The 21,740-nt window shown below is 35.2% G+C and overlaps 2 long non-coding RNA genes across 2 annotated transcripts; one reads left to right on the plus strand and one right to left on the minus strand.

The window, feature by feature from the left end:
- The first annotated feature begins 1,796 nt into the window (after window positions 1-1,796).
- Window positions 1,797-19,013, plus strand: LOC131165503 (uncharacterized). Its single transcript, XR_009139588.1, has 3 exons — window positions 1,797-2,124; window positions 18,277-18,402; window positions 18,805-19,013. It is a non-coding gene; the product is annotated as an uncharacterized LOC131165503 (long non-coding RNA).
- Window positions 3,295-12,256, minus strand: LOC131165504 (uncharacterized). Its single transcript, XR_009139589.1, has 2 exons — window positions 12,044-12,256; window positions 3,295-3,643 (listed from the first exon to the last, which is right to left on the minus strand). It is a non-coding gene; the product is annotated as an uncharacterized LOC131165504 (long non-coding RNA).
- Window positions 19,014-21,740: the final 2,727 nt, after the last annotated feature.

Below are 21,740 nucleotides of genomic sequence, written 5' to 3' on the forward strand. Positions count from 1 at the left end.
CCATCAATTATAACAGTAATATTTAATAACCATATACGGTGACCGTTAAATTAAACTTTTAACTTTAAAACTATAAAAATATTTAATTATATACATACATATACTTTTCCTTATACGTTTTCTTTAAATCGTCATTTAAGCACAAGAATGGGCCTTTTCATATAAACTTATACTTTTCATTCAACTCATTAATAACTCTGTACATGTAACTAAATATGTATAAACATATATTATAAAAACCACCCTTAGGCCTATTTGCCGTAAGTCATGTTTACTCCCATGACTGAGTTGTGCGGTCCGAAAACTAGACTTAACTGGTTGGCCGACCAAACTAAATCAACGTACATAAACATTAAGTGAGATTTTCCTTTTTAAGTCCTGATCCGGAATAAGGTGTGCACTCAAGAGAAATCCACTAATATAAATAAGCACTCTATAAACAGTGTGAGTGCACTTTGATCCGTTTAAACTTTAAGTTGTGGTACCGAACATCTGTAACTTTGAACTTTCGTTGTCATAAGAGGTTTTAAAATCATTTTATTATAATTTATGTAATTTAAAATAATATCCTAAAAATCTCATATTTACTCATATTTTCATAAAAAAAATGCAACGTAAAAATAAACTCATGTTACACAATTTTTGTGTTAAAAATATATAGAATTTTTTTTTTGAATAGAAAGAAATGTTGAAAATTTACCCGAGGGGATTAGAACATTTTTTAACCCAAAAATAAATGTAAGTATATTAAAAATAGAACTGATATAATTAAATATACATAAAAATAAACTCATGTAAATTTTATGGAACTAACTAACATAATTGAAATTTACTTACAAAATAAATTCGGGTATGAATTTTAAATAAAAAAAAAACTAACATAATCAAATTTACTTACTTTCTTTTTTTACCTTGTGCTACGAACACAATAACTCTCTCTATGAAATGATATCGGAAAGAGTGGATGAGTGAGAACTTACTCAAAAATTCTCTCCCCACTACAAATTATTTCACTCACTAATCTTTCTCTTTCTTGGAAAAATTGTTGTGAAAGATGAAAGTTGAGAATTTCCTATTTATAGGAAAATTTTGGAGAAAAAATTGAATTTATAAAAGTACGAGGAGATGAGTGAAATTATAATTTTTTTTTAAAATTAAAGAATGGGTAAGGTATGAGTTGAGAATGAGATGGGGATGGAGGGTATGTGGGAGTGTTTGACACCATTTCCATTAAATAAATTTTTAATTACTTACTTAATTAATTAATCAATTAGTTAATTAATTATTTTATTATTTTTCTTAATCATTATTATCATTGTTATTACCTTTAAATTATTTTTAATATTTATTGATTTTATTATTTATTTTTTGAATAAAATTAAATTTAAAATTTGAAAATTCATGTGGGTCTCATATGTTCTTGTGGGTCCCACACAACTTCGAAACTCAAATGGATCATACGTAATTCTAATAATTCTTATACGATTTTATGAGTCTTACACAGTTTCGAAACTCATGTAAACCTCCACACGATTTCGGGACTCATGTGAGTTCCATACAATCTTGTGGACCCTGTATAGGATACTTATATTATTATTATTATTATTATTATTATTATTTTATTATATATTTTTACAAATTATGTAAGTTAAAATATTATTTTATATACTTATTTACGTATATAAATAATATATACCCTGTTTATCCCATGAAATTTCATTTTGATAAGACTTTTATGGGTAATTAGGTTTTATGTTCTAAGTTTTTTTTATTTTTTTAAATGATGGACATTTTATAAGCGGGTTGGCGTATATCACCGCATCAATCCGATCCTATTTGTTTAGGGAATGGATTTAAAATTTTTTCCCCAAAATATTGAAGCTCAAAATTCTGGACGAGTATTGCGCTCCTTCAGTTTCTTCACACAGCTGGACGAGTAGGTACTGCCAGACGAACCCTAGCTTTCTGCCCTTTCTTGCAAGTATAGCATCGTTCTTCTTCAGTTTAATTGGAGATTCCAGTTTCTTCCTTAACACATCTGGGTCTTCTTCCCCAATCCCACGACTGGTGACTCTTGCTGCTGGTCGTCATCTGCTTTTTCTGCTTCCAATTCGAGCTCTCCAGGTTTTCCTTTCATTTCATTGATTATATTACCGCAATCAAATGCAAGTGCTTAAATCACTCTCTGAAAATAGTGATTTTGAATCATAGTCATTTCCCCTTCAATGTTTTTGATGATTTCTCTTTAGTCAATGAGATGCTGCACCAAATAGCAGATTATGAAATTCATGCTATCTGCTTATTTGATAATTAGCTGCCTTTTTATCCTTTATTGCTCCGGATGTATGTTGGGGATTTTGCTAACTTAGAGGGAGAGAGAGAGAGAGAGCATCCAAACTGTACAGCCAGGGAAAGCATGTATTTTCTTTGGGTGCATTGTCAAGCACAGCTGCTCATGGTGGCTTTGAGTTCATAATCCATCAAAGTCTATTTATTTTATTTAACAATATAATATTAAAAAAATGGGAGTGAGAAGGTGTGCTGTATGAGACATATTAAAGTTACATGGAAAGCAAGAAATGGATCACATGATGGCCGTCAATTTTGACTGCAAAAAGGAGACCCTTCTCCATGTCAGAACTTAATTGTAAGACTCAAAACAACTTTGTCTTGAAAAAGGGAAATTGGGGAAGAAAGCAATTTAAATTTTTGGATTTTGGTTTATTGTTCATGGATATTCATGTTTTCCTTTTTTTTGTTTTTCATGTTTGTAATTGAAAGCTTGAATGAACAATGCTTCAAACCTGTGTAGAACAATAAATTGGGTCTTCCTACAGCAAATAAAAAATAATAAATGAAAAATACCATGAGTGATTATATGCGGCTTTAATATAAAGCTTTGAGGGAAAGTGTTTTACCAAACTCGAGATTAAAGGGGATTGTAAACTAATTATATGAATTAAACAAAATGTTTGGGATAAAATGAAGACCTTGGTTAGAGGAATTTGACATTTGATTGAACAATTTGAAAATGAAACGCGTTTGTCACTTATGAATCCATCCGGGTTTTAATTTTTGTGAGAATTATGTTGAAGAGAGGATGAGGAAAAAGGAAACAATATTATTTAATTATTTATATGATATATAGAGCTTAATCATTTGTATAAAAAAAGTAATTTTAAAACACGTTTAGGTGATCTCTTATATGGAGGTCTATAGTTTCTATTATACACACACACACACACACACACACACACACATACAATGGGAATTAAACTTGTAACAACCCGACCCTTTATACGAACGCAGGTTGCCAACCTACATACATAATAACCTGTACTTGATAGACATACATGAACAACTCGCCTTAAATAGGGACATACGGGTATAAATCATACAAAACTGGGATATAAATGTCGCGGAAAAATATAAATATCCATTGGGATTTATACTAGATATATACCAGAGTCTACCAACTGTATTCTTAAATTCACAAACATCCAACTTAATACATAAATCAGTGTTTACAACCTCCAAAAAAATGCTTCTAACTAAGTTTATTACATAACCGAATACTTACACAACTAAACAAAAAACCACCCTCCCAGTTGCTTTAGCAACTAGGACCGAGGTCCTGAAAGACCTGAAAATAGAGGTTGTATAACGGGGTGAGACACTTCTCAATAAGGAAGAAAGTATTACAATCAGTGTGTGACCACATGTGAGTATTTCAATTTAAAACATATATCCATATATATAAAACAAAGGTTTTCAATACTGAAGCACAACACATATATCAATATAAATAATACTGTTTTTCCATATCAGCTTTTAAATCATGTATATGAATATAGAACGACCAACAACTTGGTATCACAAATAATGCCTATTTTACCCCGTGATATGGGTTGTGTACTGATATCTCTAACAATGCCCTGTTAGTGCAGGCACTGTCATGTATCTCATATATAGTCCGACTGCCTCCCCTGGTCCATTATTCACCAGTGATTACAAACTCCTGCAAGCCGACCATATCTGTACCCACACCGCTTAGCGTGTGTGGTTGCACTGTACTCATTGGCAATGGAATCCGAGCCTCTTGGTATTGGGACTATAAACTCTTTTACCCTGAAGTATTTCAACTCCAGTTCGATAGTATCTTTCAACTCCTTAGTTGATAGTATCTTTCAACCCCTTAGGTGGTAGTATCTTTCAACTCTAATAGTCGCAAGCTGTGGTTCCACTTATCATATACACAATTTATAACAAAACATGATAACTTGTGCAATTCCAGTATGTTCACAAACTTATATATTCATATCTGGTATAAACCAGCACACACCCTCTTGGTTTACTCTTTTTGCATAATTAGCATGGTATATAACCGGCACCTATTTTTCAACATTTTCCAGTATAACATTTTGGAACTTCGTTCCCATAATCCATATCAATAATATCAAATGTTCACAAGTTCATTTTCATCCACATGTCACACTAATTTAAACAAAAATCCGCTATATAGAATATAATATAGTAAACACCATTTAAATAAAAATAAGAGATTCAGGCATCTCCTACATACATAATAATACAAATAAAGAAGTTTTGAAACAATTGGAGACCATACGCCAAAACCTGTATTTTTACCAAAACCGTAAAATCACGAAACTCAACATTTCAACCCGGTGAAATTTAGTAAAATAGCAGTCAAATCAATCATATGAATGTAAACTATTTTTTAGCGGTTTAGTTTTACGAAATAACTGTTGTAATCAATTTTTCCTTACCTTAAACCTAAAACCGAAACACGAACGAACCGATTGAAAACAACGACTCGGGGTCCCTAAAACCTAAAAATCGAAGAACAATACTTCAATATAATTTTCTATATTACCGATCTACCGAACCAAAACCGAATTCAGACCCTTACCTCGATTTTAGGAAAAATCCCGAAATTCCACAAACGAAGATCCGTTCCACAATAACCGTAGAGATTCTCCTCCTAACCCACGTGGTAACGACGGATCGTGGATTCCGACAACGGATGACACGAAATCCTAGAGAGAGAGAGAGAGAGAGAGAGAGAGAGAGAGAATGAGAGAGTTTATAGAATAAAACCTAACTTAACCTTTAAGTAATCTAAATAAATATCTTCTCTAAGATATTTATATATAAATATCTCAAAATATCTTCTCCAAAATATCTCCTCCAAAATATTTATTTATTTATTTATTATTCATTATTTATTTATTTATTTATTTATTTTTGGGGTCGGGTTACTACAATCTCACCTCCTTATAAGAATTTCGTCCCCGAAATTCACCAATCGATACCAAGCATACTCTACCTTACGTCGGAGACCTATAGAAGAGTCGGTAGCCACCCACAAAGCAGCTCCGGCCTGAATTTATTATCTACCCTCGCTTATGGTGGAGGAATACTGTAGTTACAATGCGATGTTTCGGAAGATTACACACACACACAAAACTCTCCCGAAGACCATACCACCTATACTACTATACATAATTACGTACCATCAGAACATAACTGCGGGTACTTTTGGCGTATCTCTGACTCTGACTCTAACTCCCATGAAGCTTCCTCCACTGCATGGTTACGCCATAATACATTCACTAGCGATATTTCCCTAGTCCGTAACTGCTGAACTTTCTGATCTAATATCAGTATTGGTACCTCCTCATATGATAAAGCATCACTGATCTCTAGAGGTTCGTAACTCAGCACATGCGAAAGATTCGACACGTACTTCCTCAGCACCGAGACGTGAAACACGTCATGGACTCTAGATAGTGTTGGAGGTAGAGCCATTCGATAAGCAACCGAACTTATCCTTTCCAGGATTTCAAAAGGCCCGATATATCGAGGACTTAGCTTCCCCTTCTTTCCGAACCTCATCACCCCTTTCATCGGAGCGATCCTTAAAAACATCATATCTCCTACCTCAAATTCTAGATCCCGTAGACGAGTATCAGCACAACTCTTCTGCCGACTCTGAGCTGCCTTAATTCTCTCCCTGATCAACTAGACCTTTGTAGAGGCCTGCTAAACCAGTTTCGGACCCAGTATCTGCCGCTCACCAACCTGATCCCAGAATAACGGAGATCGACACCGGCGACCATACAATGTCTCATAAGGTGTCATCTCAATGCTAGCCTGGTAACTATTGTTATATGCAAACTCGACAAGTGGTAGATACTGTATCCAACTATCACTAAAGTTCAGTACACAAGCCCGCAACATATCCTCTAACGTCTGAATAGTCCTCTCAGACTGTCCATCCGTCTGCGGGTGGAAAGACGTACTGAATGTCAGTTGTGATCCCAAGGCATCCTGTAGACTCTTCCAGAATAGAGACGTAAAATGCGGATCTTGATCTGAAACTATAGAAACAGGAACACCGTGGAGTCGTACAATCTCCTGCACGTATAACTCTGCCAGCCTATTCAGAGAATGGCTGACTCTGATTGAAATGAAATGTGCAGTCTTCGTCAACCGATCTATCACAACCCATATAGCATTCTGCCCATGCACCGTCGCAGGTAATCCCGTCACAAAATCCATCGAAATGTGCTCCTACTTCCACTCGGTGATGGCAAGTGGCTGAAGTGGTCCTGCTGGCCTTTGGTGCTCTGTTTTGACCCGCTGACAAGTTAGACACTGCTATACAAAATGGGCGATCTCTTTTTTCATGTTGGACCACCAGAAGGACTCCATCAAATTCCGATACATCTTCGTACTACTAGGATGTACGGTGTAGAGTGAACGGTGTGCCTCTTCCAGAATAACCCGTTTAATTACGGAATTATTTGGTACACAAACCCTGTGGCGAAATCTCAATATCCCATCACCAGAGATACTGAAATCCGGCTTCAACCCACTCTGAACTCCTTCCATAAGCTCAACTAATTCCAGATCCTCCTTCTGCGCCGCACGGATCCTCTCTTGTAAGATCGGCTGCACCACCAAGCGGGCAAGAACAGCCTGATGATACCCTTCCACCACCTCCAAGCACAACCTTTCCAGGTCCATACAGATCTGATGTTGAACCCCCACTACTGAGACCGACGCATCAACAGACTTTCGACTTAGAGCATCAGCTACCATGTTAGCCTTTCCTGGGTGATAGCTAATAGTGTAGTCGTAGTCTTTTATCAACTCAAGCCACCTGCGTTGTCTTATGTTTAGTTCTTACTGGGTGAAGAAGTACTTCAGACTTTTATAATCGGTAAAAATCTCGCACATTTTACCATACAAGTAATGCCTCTAGATTTTTAATGCAAACATCACCGCTGCTAGTTCCATATCATGTGTCGGGTAGTTCTTCTCGTACTCTTTAAGTTGACGAGAAGCGTAAGCAATTACTCTGCCCTGCTGCATTAGAACACAGTCAAGACCCTTTTTAGAGGCGTCACTGTAGATAACAAATCCGCTATTTCCAGATGGAATGGTCAGGACTGGAGCAGTAACTAGTCGCCATTTTAGCTCCTGGAAACTCAGCTCGCACTCATCAGTCCAATCGTACCTCATGTTTTTCCTCGTGAGTTGCGTCAAAGGACCTGCTAAACTGGAGAATCCTTCTACAAAACATCGGTAGTAACCTGCAAGACCCAGAAAACTTTTGATCTCTTGAACATTCTTCAGTCTTGCCCAGTTCACTACAGCCTCAATCTTACTTGAGTCCACTGATACATCTTCTTTGGACATGACGTGCCCTAGAAATGCAATCTGTTCCAATCAGAACTCACACTTCTTTAGTTTAACATACAACCTCTTATCCCTAAGCATTTGCAATACCAACCTCAAATGAACTTCATGCTCTGTAGCGCTCCTAGAATACACTAGGATGTCATTAATAAATACCACGAGGAACTGGTCTAAATATTCATGAAAGACCCTGTTCATCAGATCCATAAATGCTGCAGGTGCATTAGTCAAACCAAAAGGCATAACCATAAATTCGTAATGGCCATACCGGGTTCGAAATGCTGTCTTTGGAATGTCCTCCGCTTTCACCTTCAGCTGGTGATACCTAGATCGTAGATTAATTTTAGAGAAGATCTGTGTGCCCTAAAGCTGGTCAAACAGATCATCAATCCTGGGTAGTGGATATTAATTCTTTATCGTTACCTTGTTAAGTTCTCTGTAATCGATGCACATTCTCATCAACCCATCCTTCTTCTTCACAAATAACACCGGTGCTCCCCAGGGAGAAACATTAGGTCAAATGTACCCTTTGTCTAGTAGCTCCTGCAGTTGTTCTTTCAACTCTCTTAATTCAGTTGGAGCTATGCGATACGGAGTTTTCGAAATTGGCGCTGTATCTGTAGCTAACTCTATAGCGAATTCCACTTTACAGTCCGGAGGTAATCTTGGCAAGTCCTCTGGAAACACGTCAGGGAATTCGCGCACTACTGCAATCGTCTCCAGCTTACGTTCTTCAGTCGGCGTGTCTTTCACAAACGCCAGATACCCTTGGCAACCCTCCAGGAGTAACCTCCTAGCTTGCAAAGCTAAAAGGATCCATGGTGCAGAACGCACACACGATCCTAGGAACTTAAATTCCTGCTGCCCTGGCGGTCTAAATATCACCTCCCTCCTGCGGCAATCAATACTAGCATAACTGATGGATAGCCAATCCATTCCTAGGATGATATCAAAGCCATACATATCAAACGCCACAAGGTCAACTGGTAGTACCCTTCCCTGAATTTCAATCGGGAAGTCACAGACTACCTTGCTATATCCGACTACTGATCCTGACGGCGTAGCCACTACCAGTTCATTATCTAACAGTTGAACCTCTAATCCACACAGTTTAACAAATTTTCGGGAAATAAAAGAATGCATTGCCTCAAAATCAAATAATACGACAACATTATGAGAAAACATGTAAATGATACCTGTGACTACATCACCAGCATTCTCTGTTTCGCCAGGTGTTAGAGAATACAACCTAACCTAGGCTGTACCCCCTTGCTGACTACCACGCTACGCCTGAGTATTTCCTCTGTATGACTGTTGCGAGGTTCCACTGTTTCCTGGCAGGCGACAATCTCTCGCCTTATGTCCTTGCCTGCCACACTGCATACAAGCCCCCGTAGTCAGCCAGCACTGACCAACGTGCTTCCTACCACAAAGAGAGCAACCATGGGAAGCTGCGGTGTTCTAAAACGTACCACCACTATTCCTCTTCTAGTTTCTTGCGTCGCCCCAAACGAAGAACTAGGAGGCGCTGGTCTCTTCTTCGGGACCTGAACCTCCACGTCCTCCAGCAGACTCTCCTCTGCCACAGTGGCTTTGTCGACCAGTGTAGCAAAGTCTTGCAACTGCAAGATCGCTGTCTGTCTACAGATCGCCTTCCTCAAACTCCTCTGAAACTTCCAGGCCTTCCTCACTTCATCCAGTATCATGAATGGAGCAAATCAGGATAGCTCTTGGAATTTGGCAGCGTACTGTTGCACCGACAGTGACTCCTAAGACAGGTTCATAAATTTCTCCATCTTCGCGTTTCTGACCGTGGCCGAAAAGTACCGTTCAAAGAATAGATCTCTGAAACGGGACCACGTCATTGCTACCGGTATCGGTCGGTGTTCCTCCATCTTCTTAACCGACACCCACCATCTCTCTGCCTCCCTTGACAACTTGAACGTTGCAAAGGTTACTTTCTGCTTCTCCATGCAGTTCAAAACATCCAAAATTTTCTCGATCTCCTGGATCCAATTCTCAGTATGAACTGGATCTGCACTTCCTACGAACACCGAAGGCTTCAACCTGGTGAACTGATCAATGGAGCATCCCATCTCAGATGTGAGACGGTCCTGCCCCCTATTCGTTTGCACCACCTCAGCCATAAGATGCTGTGCGAAATCCCGTAATACACTCGTAGAGTCACTGCCAGCCTTATGGCCAGCACCCTCACTACTACAACCTCCTATGTTGGCAGTAATGTCCCTGCATTCCATCCTAAAAGGCAAAAATGAAAATCCATTAGAAGGGTAAAAGCCTAAATATCGGTTAATACTATTTTACTATAGACTCAGTCCCCTAAAATCATATTTTCAATATTGACGTACTCCATTAATTTAACATCATCATACTAACTCAAATCCTGCCATTCTGCTTGGAAACAACACCATCAATAGATTGCCGTGATTTTCTGAACCCTTCGAATGATCCAAAAAAACATAGAAGTCTGCCAAGGGAAATCCGTCTCCAGGCATACAAAACAAAACCTGAGGTCTTATCCATGTCTTATACTGTGGTATATTCTAGACTACAAAGCTAGAAAATTCTTAATTCTGAACATATCCCTAACCAAGTAGCACGATTTAAATCACACTTCCGACTGGTTAAGGGCTCTGATACCAACTGTAACGACTCGACCCTTTATACGGACCTAGGTTGCCAACCTACATACATAATAATCTGTACCTGATAGACATACATGAACAACCCGTCCTAAATAGGGACATACGGGTGTAAATCATACAAAATTGGGATATAAATGTCATGGAAAAACATAAATATCCATCGGAATTTATACTAGGTATATATCAGAGTCTACCAACTATATTCTTAAATTCACAAACATCCAACTTAATACATAAATCAGTGTTTACAACCTCCAAAAAAATGCTTCTAACTAAGTTTATTACATAACCGAATACTTACACAACTAAACAAAAAACCACCCTCCTAGTCGCTCTAGCAACTAGGACCGATGTCTTGAAGGACCTGAAAATAGAGGTTGTATAACGGGTTGAGACACTTCTTAGTAAGGAATAAAGTATTACAATCAGTGTGTGACCACATGTGAGTATTTCAATTTAAAACATATATCCATATATATAAAACAAAGGTTTTCAATACTGAAGCACAACACATATATCAATATAAACAATACTGTTTTTCCATATCAGCTTTTAAATCATGTATATGAATATAGAACCACCAACAGTTTGGTATCACAAATAATGCTTATTTTACCCCGTGGCACGGGTTGTGCACTGATATATTTAACAATGCCCTGTTAATGCAGACACTGTCATGTATCTCATATATAGTCCGACTGCCTCCCCTGGTCCATTATTCACCAGTGATTACAAACTCCTGCAAGCCGACCATCTTTGTACCCACACCGCTTAGCGTGTGTGGTTGCACTATACTCACTGGCAACGGAATCCAAGCCTCTTGGTATCGGGACTATAAACCCCTTTACCTTGAAGTATTTCAACTCCAGTTCGGTAGTATCTTTCAACTCCTTAGTCAGTAGTATCTTTCAACCCCTTAGGTGGTAGTATCTTTCAACTCTAATAGTCGCAAACTATGGTTCCACTTATCATATATACAATTTATAACAAAACATGATAACCTGTGCAATTCCAGTATTTTCACAAACTCATATATCCATATCTGGTATAAATCGGCATACACCCTCTTAGTTTACCCTTTTTGCATAATTAGCACGGTATATAACCGACACTTGTTTTTCAACATTTTCCAGTATAACAATTTGGAACTCTGTTCCCATAATCCATATCAATAATATCAAATGTTCACAAGTTCATTTTCATCCACATGTCACACTAATTTAAACAAAAATCCGCTATATAGTATATAATACAATAAACACCATTTAAATAAAAATAAGGGATTCATGCATCTCCTACATACATAATAATACAAATAAAGAAGTTTTGAAACATTTGGAGACCATACGCCAAAACCCGTATTTTTACCAAAATCGTAAAATCATGAAACCCGGCATTTCAACCTGGTGAAATTTAGTAAAATAGCAGTCAAATCAATCATATGATTGTAAACTATCTTTTTAGCGGTTTAGTTTTACAAAATAACTTTTGTGATCAATTTCCCCTTACCTTAAACCTAAAATCGAAACACGAACGAACCGATCGAAAACAACGACTTGGGGTCCCTAAAACCTAAAAACCGAAGAACAATACTTCAATATAATTTCCTATACTACCGATCTACCGAACCAAAATCGAATTCAGACCCTTACCTCGATTTTAGGGAAAATCCCGAAATTCCACAATCAAAGATCTGTTCCACAATAACCGTAGAGATTCTCCTCCTAACCCACGTGGTAACGACGGATCGTGGATTCCGGCAATGGATGACGCGAAATCCTAGAGAGAGAGAGAGAGAATGAGAGAGAGAGAGAGAGAATGAGAGAGTTTATAGAATAAAACCTAACTTAGCGTTTAAGTAATCTAAATAAATGTCTCCTCCAAGATATTTATATATAAATATCTCAAAATATCTCCTTTCAAAATATCTTATCCAAAATATCTTCTCCAAAATATCTCTTTATTTATTTATTTATTATTTATTTATTATTCATTATTTATTTATTTATTTTTTGGGTCGGGTTACTACAAAACTAAACATGAATTATATGAACTATATGACTAGATTAAACATTAGAAGTCTAGTTTGATACATCCCTAAAAAAAAATATGAGAGATAAGAAGGTAAAATCAAAATTTAGATATGCTATTTCATCAAATTGCACTATTGTTTTCAATTCCTAACCCTTTTACATGAAAGGTTTGTCACTGTGCTCATTGATATGTATCATGTTGAGAAACGTGTGGCAAGTATGATGAATAGTATGGAAAAATACAGAGATAAAGCGACAAAAAAGTACGGATTTAACGTGGTTCGGCAGTATGCCTACATCCACAAGAGCGAGTGGCGACTGGATTTCACTATTTCAAAGTAGGGTTGCATCATATGTATTTATACTAACCCTAGCCGTATAGAGGTATTAGAAAAATTCCTTGAATACCCATGTACCGTACCACGGGGGCGTTGCCCCCGCACCCCCAATCCATGAATCATCCCAATCAATAAAACAATAAATTAAAGGCCCAAAAGGAGCTTGCTTTCTCTATACACGTGTTCCACTCGATACGAGCCACATACTACAACACAATATTTTAAGAAAAAGAAAAATTTTACCATCACTAAGCAACAAATTGTTTAATGATTAAACTACCTTTCTCAACCCTAATCCCTTTAAGGCTCTTTGTCCTTGCCTTATTCCTCAAAGTATTGGAGAAAACTTCCATAAAAATCACAAAAATATGATAAAAAAGGGTGTGTCACCGTATCTTAAACCTCTTTGTGGGAAGGTTCTACTAGAAAGAGTTTTGCTAACAAGAAGTTAGACATTGTACAACCAATGAAAGAAATTCCATCTTCCTTAAGATCTCATTCGCAATCAACCACACAATTCTATCATAGGCAATTCTCTTTTCGGTTTTGCCTTATAATGGTTGATGTATCAATAGGCAACGAGAGGATGTGTTGAGCTTGAAGCATAAATGGAAACTTAACCAATTAGGATTAGGGTTATATATACACTTGAAATGATATCCTAAGGTACCTTTCATTGACAATATAGTGAAAATTTTATAGAAATCTATTAGTGTAAGCATGCTATTAGATCATGTAAATTATTATATTATTCTTTTTTTCATGTACACGTGTACAAGTGTTCCACTCAATATGAGCCACATACTACAACAATCTCCACCTTAGGTAATATTCACACCTTAGGAGAAAAAGAAAACATAACGTGGAACTCACCTGGGACAATAAGTTGGGATGTCTCCCATCTAGCATCTAGAGACATTAATAAAGTCCAAGCAGTGCTTGAACTTATCTGTGGTAACAGGATTTGTCACATGTCTGCTGCATTCTCAGAAGTGTGAACTTTCTCAAGCAATAGTTCACCAAAAGAAACCAATTCCTTGATCCTGTGAAACCTCACATCTATGTGCTTGGTTCTCGCATGACACACTTGGTTCTTTGCCAAATAAATGACACTCTGACTATCATAATGCAACTGAACTCCATCTTGCTGAATACCCAGCTCCTTGACCAACCTAATAAGCCACAAAGTTTCCTTGGCAGCCTCAGCAACTGCCATATACTTTGACTCAGTAGTAGATAGTGCAACTAGAGATTGAACCATGAACCTCCAACAAATAGGCCCCCTCAAAAAAGTGAATACATAACCTGTGGTAGACCTCCTGTCATCCAAGTCTCTGGCATAGTCTGCATCTACATATCCCACAACTGAAGTATTATCCCGTTGTTTGCCAAACAGGATGCCATAGTTTGTAGTACCCCTCAAAGTATTTGAAAATCCACTTGACTGCATCCCAATGCTGTCATCCTGGATTTGATAGAAACTTGCTCACCGCACTAACAACTTGTGCCAAATCCGGTTTTGTACAAACCATAGCATATATCAAGCATTCCATTGCACTGACATATGGAATCTTTGACATGTCTTGAACTTCATCATCTGTCTTCAGGCACTGAGCGGTAGACAATCTAAAATGATTTGCCAAAGTTGTACTCACTGGTATTGCATTATCTATGTTGAACCTCTCCAACACTCTCTCAACATAGCTACGCTAAGATAATCATAATCTCTTGGAAGCTCTGTCCCTACGAATTTCCATCCCAAAAATTTTCTTGGCCGCACCCAAATCCTTCATGTTAAATTTTTTGCTCAACAAAGTCTTCAACTTGTTGACCTCACTTATACTCTTTGCAGCAATCAACATACCATCCACATAACAACAACAACAACAAAACCAAGCCTTAGTCCCACTAAGTGGGGTCGGTTATATGAATCCTTTTCCGCCAATTTATGCGATCATGGACCATTTCTTTTGATAGATTCAAACATATTAAATCCTTACTCACTATCTCCTCCCAAGTTATTTTAGGTCTACCCCTACCCCTTCTACTGCCCCCCATAGTACATACCATCCACATAGAGTAACAGAAAAATAATTGAATCATTATCAAGGCTCTTTACATAAACACATACTACAACATATCATTTGAATGTTTGATTGCATTTAACGTTATGTGATTATAAATTTGTATTAATCACATGTTATTTTCTTTCTCTGAAGGCTTTTCATTAAGGATTAAAGGAAGTTATCATTATTTTCTCTGGCAAAAGGATAAGACTTGGGTAAAAATATATATATATATATATATATATATATTGACAACTGAATATTGTGAAGGAGTTTTAAAGTTTTTAGATTTTGCTTTCAAAAATGCATCAAACGAAGGGAAAGTTTTTAGGAGAAAGCAAATGATGAAATATGTATAAAATGCGGTAGCTTAAGGCGGCAAGTAAATGAAAATGGGTTTGAGTTTGATGAAGAAGGACATCCTATAAGTAAGAAAACTGCTGCCAAAGTTTTATGATGATTTCCTCTTAAGTCAAGATTGCAAAGGTGGTTTATGTCCTCAAAAATTGAAAGGTGGTTTATGTCCTCAAAAACTGCATCTTTGATGTGATGGCATGTAGAAGGTCAAACAAATGATGGTTTGATGAGACAATCAGTTGATTCTCTAGCATGGAAAGCTTTTGATGAGCGATTTTAAAATTTTTCTTCAGATCCTCGCAATTTCATACTTGGTTCAGCAACTGATGGGTTTAATCCTTTTAGAACTATGACCACTGGTCATAGTTGTTGGCTTGTCATCTTGGTTCCTTATAATATGCTACCAGGGTATGCATGAAAAGCTCATCTTTCTTGTTATCACTGCTTATTCTTGGTCCAAGCTCACCTTCTTTTAAGATTGATGTATATTTAGAACCTTTAGTTGAAGAATTACAGGAGTTATGGGAGGATGGTATTGAAACATATGATCTCTCTATTGGAGGATGCTTTCAAATGCGTGCAACATTACTGTGGACAACCAAAGACGTTCCTGCATATGGGGATTTGTCTGGGTGGAAAACCAAAGGTGCTCTTGTTTGTCCTTGTTGCAATTTTAATACTCGCTCTTTGTGGTTAAAACATGGTGGGAAATATTGTTTCATGGGTCATAGGCGATTCTTGCATAGTAATCATAGATTTCACAGCGATAAAGAATCCTTCGATGGTAAATGAGAAATGGAGCTAGCACCTTAAATGCTATCTGGTACTGAGGTTTTAAGACACACTGAAGGCCTTGTTTGTGACTTTGGTGGACATATCAATGCAACAAAAGGAAAATGAAAGCGGGATGAGCCTCAAGAATTCCAGCCATGGACTAAAAGGAGAATATTTTTCAAATTACCTTATTGGGAGCATTATTGATTGTGTCATAATTTTGATGTGATGCACGTAGAAAAAAATGTGTGTGATAATGTGCTTGGTACAATATTAAATTTCAATGGTAAAATGAAATACAATTTAAAAGCACGGTTTGATCTTCAAAAAATGGGTATAAGAAGTGAGCTACACCCTGAAATTCGTGGGACTAATAATTGTTGTAAGCCGCCAGCTTGCTTTACAATGTCTTCAACAGAAAAAATGGTTTCTTGAAAGTTCTTAAAAATGTAAAAGTTCAAGATAGCTATTCATCAAACTTGGCCTGTTGTGTTCAGCTTAGGGAATGAAACATTATTGGCCTAAATAACCATGATTGTCACATATTGATGCAACAATTGCTTGCTATATAACCTTGCGTGGTTCTTTGCCAAAAAAAGCCAGTGGCCCCTTAATTAATTTATGTTGCATCTTTAGGGAATTATGTTCTAAAGTTTTGGTTGTACAAGATCTTGAGCTACTCGAAACTCGAATTGTGGAAACATTATGCCACTTGGAAAGAATCTTCCCTCCATTTCTTACTGTTATGATACATTTGGTCACTCATTTGGCTTTTGAAGCTAAAATTGGAGGACCAGCTCACTATTGATGGATGTTTCCTGTTGAGAGGTTGGTCTATGTCATTCTAATTCATTTGTCATTAGTAATTAGTCTAAATATATGATCCAATTATATGAGTTATTAAATTCCATTTTATTTTTATAGGTTCCTCTAACCACTTAAATTTCATGTTCATGATAGAGCCCATCCTGAGGGTTTGATTGCAGAAGGGATCTTGGCGGAGGAGTGTTTGACATTTTGCTCAAGATACTTGAAATCTGTTGAAACAATATTCAATCGACCAAGAAGAAATATCGATGATGCTATTGGAGCGGTGTCTAGCATTTTGTTTGAACAAGCCCCATAGATGCAAGTACATCGTTGTGTGTTATTTAATAGTGATGAAATCACTCCATTTTGTGTGCAAGTATTAAGATGATATTGGTTCTGTACGTAATAGTAACCATTGAGACCTTAATAGTGACTTTCCAAAGTTTTCTTCTAGAGCATGCGCAAAGATGCAATCAAGAGACAGGCTTGGAACACGTGTGAGTGATGCACTTATAGAAAAAATGCACTTGGAGAATTTCGTTGATCGGTTTCGATCATATGTAATTACTTTGTTTCAATATATAGAGTTAAGCCAAAAACTTATTAAAATGTCAATTTGATTGCCATGTATTGATATAATTTTTGCAATTCTAGGTTAATGTGAATAATGATGGAAGAGATGATCAATTTACTGATAAAATTAGGTGGTTGGCTTGGGGTCCAAATAATGCATGTAAAAGCTTCTGAGGATATGTTGTCATGACACTAAGTTTTGCACCAAAGATTACAAGAAAAATAAGAAAACTCAAAATAGTGGAGTTTTCATGGAAATTAAAGTAGGGATAACCTATTATGGTGTCTTGGCTGAAATTATAGAGTTGAATTATTTTGATAAGTTGAAATATGTTTTATTCAAGTGCAATTGGGCAGATGTTGCTTGAAATAAAGGCATTGAGAAAGATGGATTTGGATTTGACCTAGTAAATTTCTCACATTTAATCCACACCGGTCACCCTGTGGTTGATGAATCCTTCGTCATATCTTCTCAAGCTAGACCTGCATTTTACATTGAAGATGAAAGACATAAGGACTGGTTTGTTGCTCTTAAAACAAAGCCAAGGGATGTTTTTGATGTTGGTGGAGGTAACATGCGTGTGGATGATGAGGACACTTACTGTGATAATGAGCCGCTCAATTTAGCATTGGAAAGCATGATGGGAGAAATGGGAGAAAGCATTAATTGGATTAGAGATGATATAGATGGGACTATCATTAGTAAGAAAAGTTCACCTGATAACCTTCTAGTACAAGATGAGCGTACGGATGATTCTGATCCTGAAGATGATATTTAGGTTTAAGTAAAGCCAACAATTTGATTGAAAAACATTGTTTCATATATAATGTGGTAAGTATTTCATTACTACTTTTTTATTTTTATATATTTTGTTCAGTGTATTCAAACATGCGTTGATTTTGAAACTGATAATTTTCAATTATTTTCATGCAGATATGTCGAAGAAATGGCTACGGTTATGTGTTATTCAGAGTGTCTGCGGCCAGCCCAAAAACCGTCACTCAACATGCACGTGAAATGGATGGCACGCCCATCACAGCTAAGGGCGCACAGACCATAGTATGTTTTGATTTTTTTTCATACATATAAATTTGTGGATAGCATGGTGAAAATTTAATCTCTTGATGTGTTTTCATTTTTTGGTACTATTTTCTGTTGAATCAAACTATTTTAGCCCTCTTGTTATTGTTGGAAGCAATATGGACTAGTTGATTAAATGCTTGGATATGATATTAATAAGCTTGAGTGGCAATGACAACCATAGTCTTGCTGTTGATGGCTAAGCAAATGTGCCGGGGTTGGGTTTGTTATGCAGGATTGTTGTATTGGACATGCCTATAGATGTTTCTTATATTTTGAAAACTCAATCAAGATTCAGGTTAATTGTATTAGGATTATGCAGATGATAACACTTATTTTCTTTTTCTTGCCTTAATTTAGCTTCTCTATTTATTGATGCAGATTGCAGGGATGGTTTAGCATGCGGAGAGGGTATTAGTACGAAGGGGAGAAGGAGGCCTTCATGGTGTTAGGAAACAGGGGAGATGGCTACTGAATGTAGATGCTGATCATTAAATGGAAAGGATATGGTAATCTATTTTTCTTTAGTCTTTCTTTGCACCGCCACCTATGGATATATATGAAAAATGAATAAAATGATAATTTTGTCATTTTTTATTCACTTGTGATTAGATATTTTTTTTAAAAAATGATATTAATTTAATAAATAAAGTCAAAAAAATTATCCATCTAAGTAAAAGTGCAAATTAAATTTGTAAATAAATTGGACACCTAGTTCTCAAATTAACTAACTTGATTGGTTCGGATCAACCGGTTGACATAAGTATAATAACATTATTAAATGCCTAAATAATTTAATAATTCAGAAAAAAATACATAAATAATTTTATTTTTCAAAATTGTTATATACAATTTACATACAAATTAAATGCCTAAATATATTTTTAAAATTAAACTATAGTTTAAAAATTGACTCGTATCAACTAGTTCGTTGAATTATCACTCGTTTTTTTTTTTTGAGTCTATTTGAGTCCATATTTAATAATATAGCATCTTGGTTAAAATTTAAAAAGATTGATGAATGGTTAGATCAAATGTTAACTAATTAATATAAATTTAAGTGTTATTTATCTATTTAACCCTCTTATTTTACACAAAGAACATAATTTTAATTTATGAAGTTTGAATTTTAAAATTTTAATTTATGTCTTTTTCAGCTAGGCTACTTGAATTTAAAAATATTGAATTATGTTTTATGATGTGTTTAGTTATTTAATTTTTATGAAATTACATCTAACAAGCATTTTGTAATACTATAATTACTAGGTATTTTTATGATTTATTAGTAATTTTTATTTTTATATATTTTTACAAATTTTAAAATAATAATAAAATTATTTTATCATGCTCATCAATTGATTGATCTAAAGCAGCAAATCGACAAGCTGTTCAATTGGAGAATTGATTAGGCTTCCAATACGTTTATTCAATTTTCAAGACATTAAATTGAACAATTTTTTAAATTTAATTTGATATCTTTTATTTTTATTTTTTAATATATTTTTTTAAAATTAAAATTATAATAAAATTATTTTGTCATGCTTATATTAATTGATTTATCCAAAACGATTGTACCGGTAAATCATTCAATTCTAGAATAGGTTAAGTTTTCACTCATTTATTTAGTTTTCAAGATATTACATTGGCCATTTTTGTTTCAATTTAATTTATTTAAGTCAACATCATTTTGAAATATTATTTTATTAAAAGTAATTTTTTATATATATATAATTAACGGTTGACTAACGGTTAACTAATGGAAGGTTCGTATTATAAATAAATTTAAATTTTAAGAGGTTTTCTATAGCTTTTAAAAATACAAGAATGTATTGTCATATTTGAATACTCAGAGATTTTACCATTATATATATAGTTTTTATATATATATATATATATATATAGAATGATGGGTTGAATCAAAATTGAATATTCTTCGTATTAAAAAATGCAAGAAGGAAATTGAAAAAATATAATTGATGTGAATTAGAAGGAAATTATGATGGTCATGCAACAAAACTTAAGGTGAAAAAAAAAAAAAACAAACCCAGAAAACACGCATCCATGCTTCTATGAAATTTGTCAAAGGGCTGATTTCTGTGGTCAACAAAGAGTCAGCAAAGAAACTCTAATAAACTCGGTACATACCTGTGAACAAAAATTAATGTTGGACATTCTGCACGCCCTCAAATTTTATGCCTCGTGTTTAAAATAATTATATATAATTACCTCCATGCATTATAAATTTGATTTGTTAAATATGTGTTGTCAGCAATAGATTAATTCTAATAGGTTACATAAGAAATTATATTTTTATTATAAAGAAAATAATAATGTGAAATTTTTTATGAATTTATACTAAGAAATAGATAAGGAATGATTAATTTCAAATTTCACGATGAGATGTCTATTTATTTTTTATTACATTTTAAATGAAATAATTAAGAATATGTACAGAATAATTATTTTATAAATATTTAAATTTCAAACTATATTTCATCTTAGTGAAATCAAATAAGCCATTAATTTTTTATTAGTGCAAGAAGCATGGTGTTGGCTGGCCCCTAATTAACTCACTTCAACGTATTCAATTCAGCAGATGAACAAAATAGAATTTTTTTTTTTCTCTTGAGAAAAAATAATGTAAACAGGTCAATAAGTAAAAAGTAAAAGTAAACTGTTAAAAGTTAAAAGTGATGTAAAAGGAAGGTGAGATTGTTTTGGCAGTAGGTAGAAAAAAAATAAAGAGGGGATGGTGGGAATTAATATAAGTAGGACAGTCGCACAGAAGCGGGCGGGAAGACCCGTCCCTTTAAAGTTTAACTTTTTAAGGCTTTCACTTTGCCCCATGGGAATTTAATAAAGATGAGCGAAGAGTCTCACTGTCGTCCCACTCTTCTCCGGATCTCCTCCCCCTTTATTACGCTCACCCACCTACCCCCTGCCCCTACCCCTACCCCTACCCCTTTAATTAATTTCACACTACTTTCTCCTCGGTCCTCATTCTCATTGATTTACCACAAATGCCATTGTCCATTTTTGCCCCTCCACCCAATGAGATGATTTATATATTTTTCAAACTTTTAAAAATGAAAAGATTTACATAGGATATGAATATTTTATTTCAATGGATAAGTTTTACAATGTAAATATTATTTAATTTTAATTAAAATATATAAAATGTTAATTAAAATTACAAATTATTTTTTATAATGTCTATTAAAAGTGCAAATATTTATATTAATTAGTAATTTGATTAATATTTATAAATTTGTTTGAAAAAAATATAATATTATCATTGTCTTCTAAAAATTAAATAT

Source organism: Malania oleifera, chromosome 10 (assembly GCF_029873635.1).
Source record: "Malania oleifera isolate guangnan ecotype guangnan chromosome 10, ASM2987363v1, whole genome shotgun sequence".
Classification (NCBI taxonomy): domain Eukaryota; kingdom Viridiplantae; phylum Streptophyta; class Magnoliopsida; order Santalales; family Ximeniaceae; genus Malania; species Malania oleifera.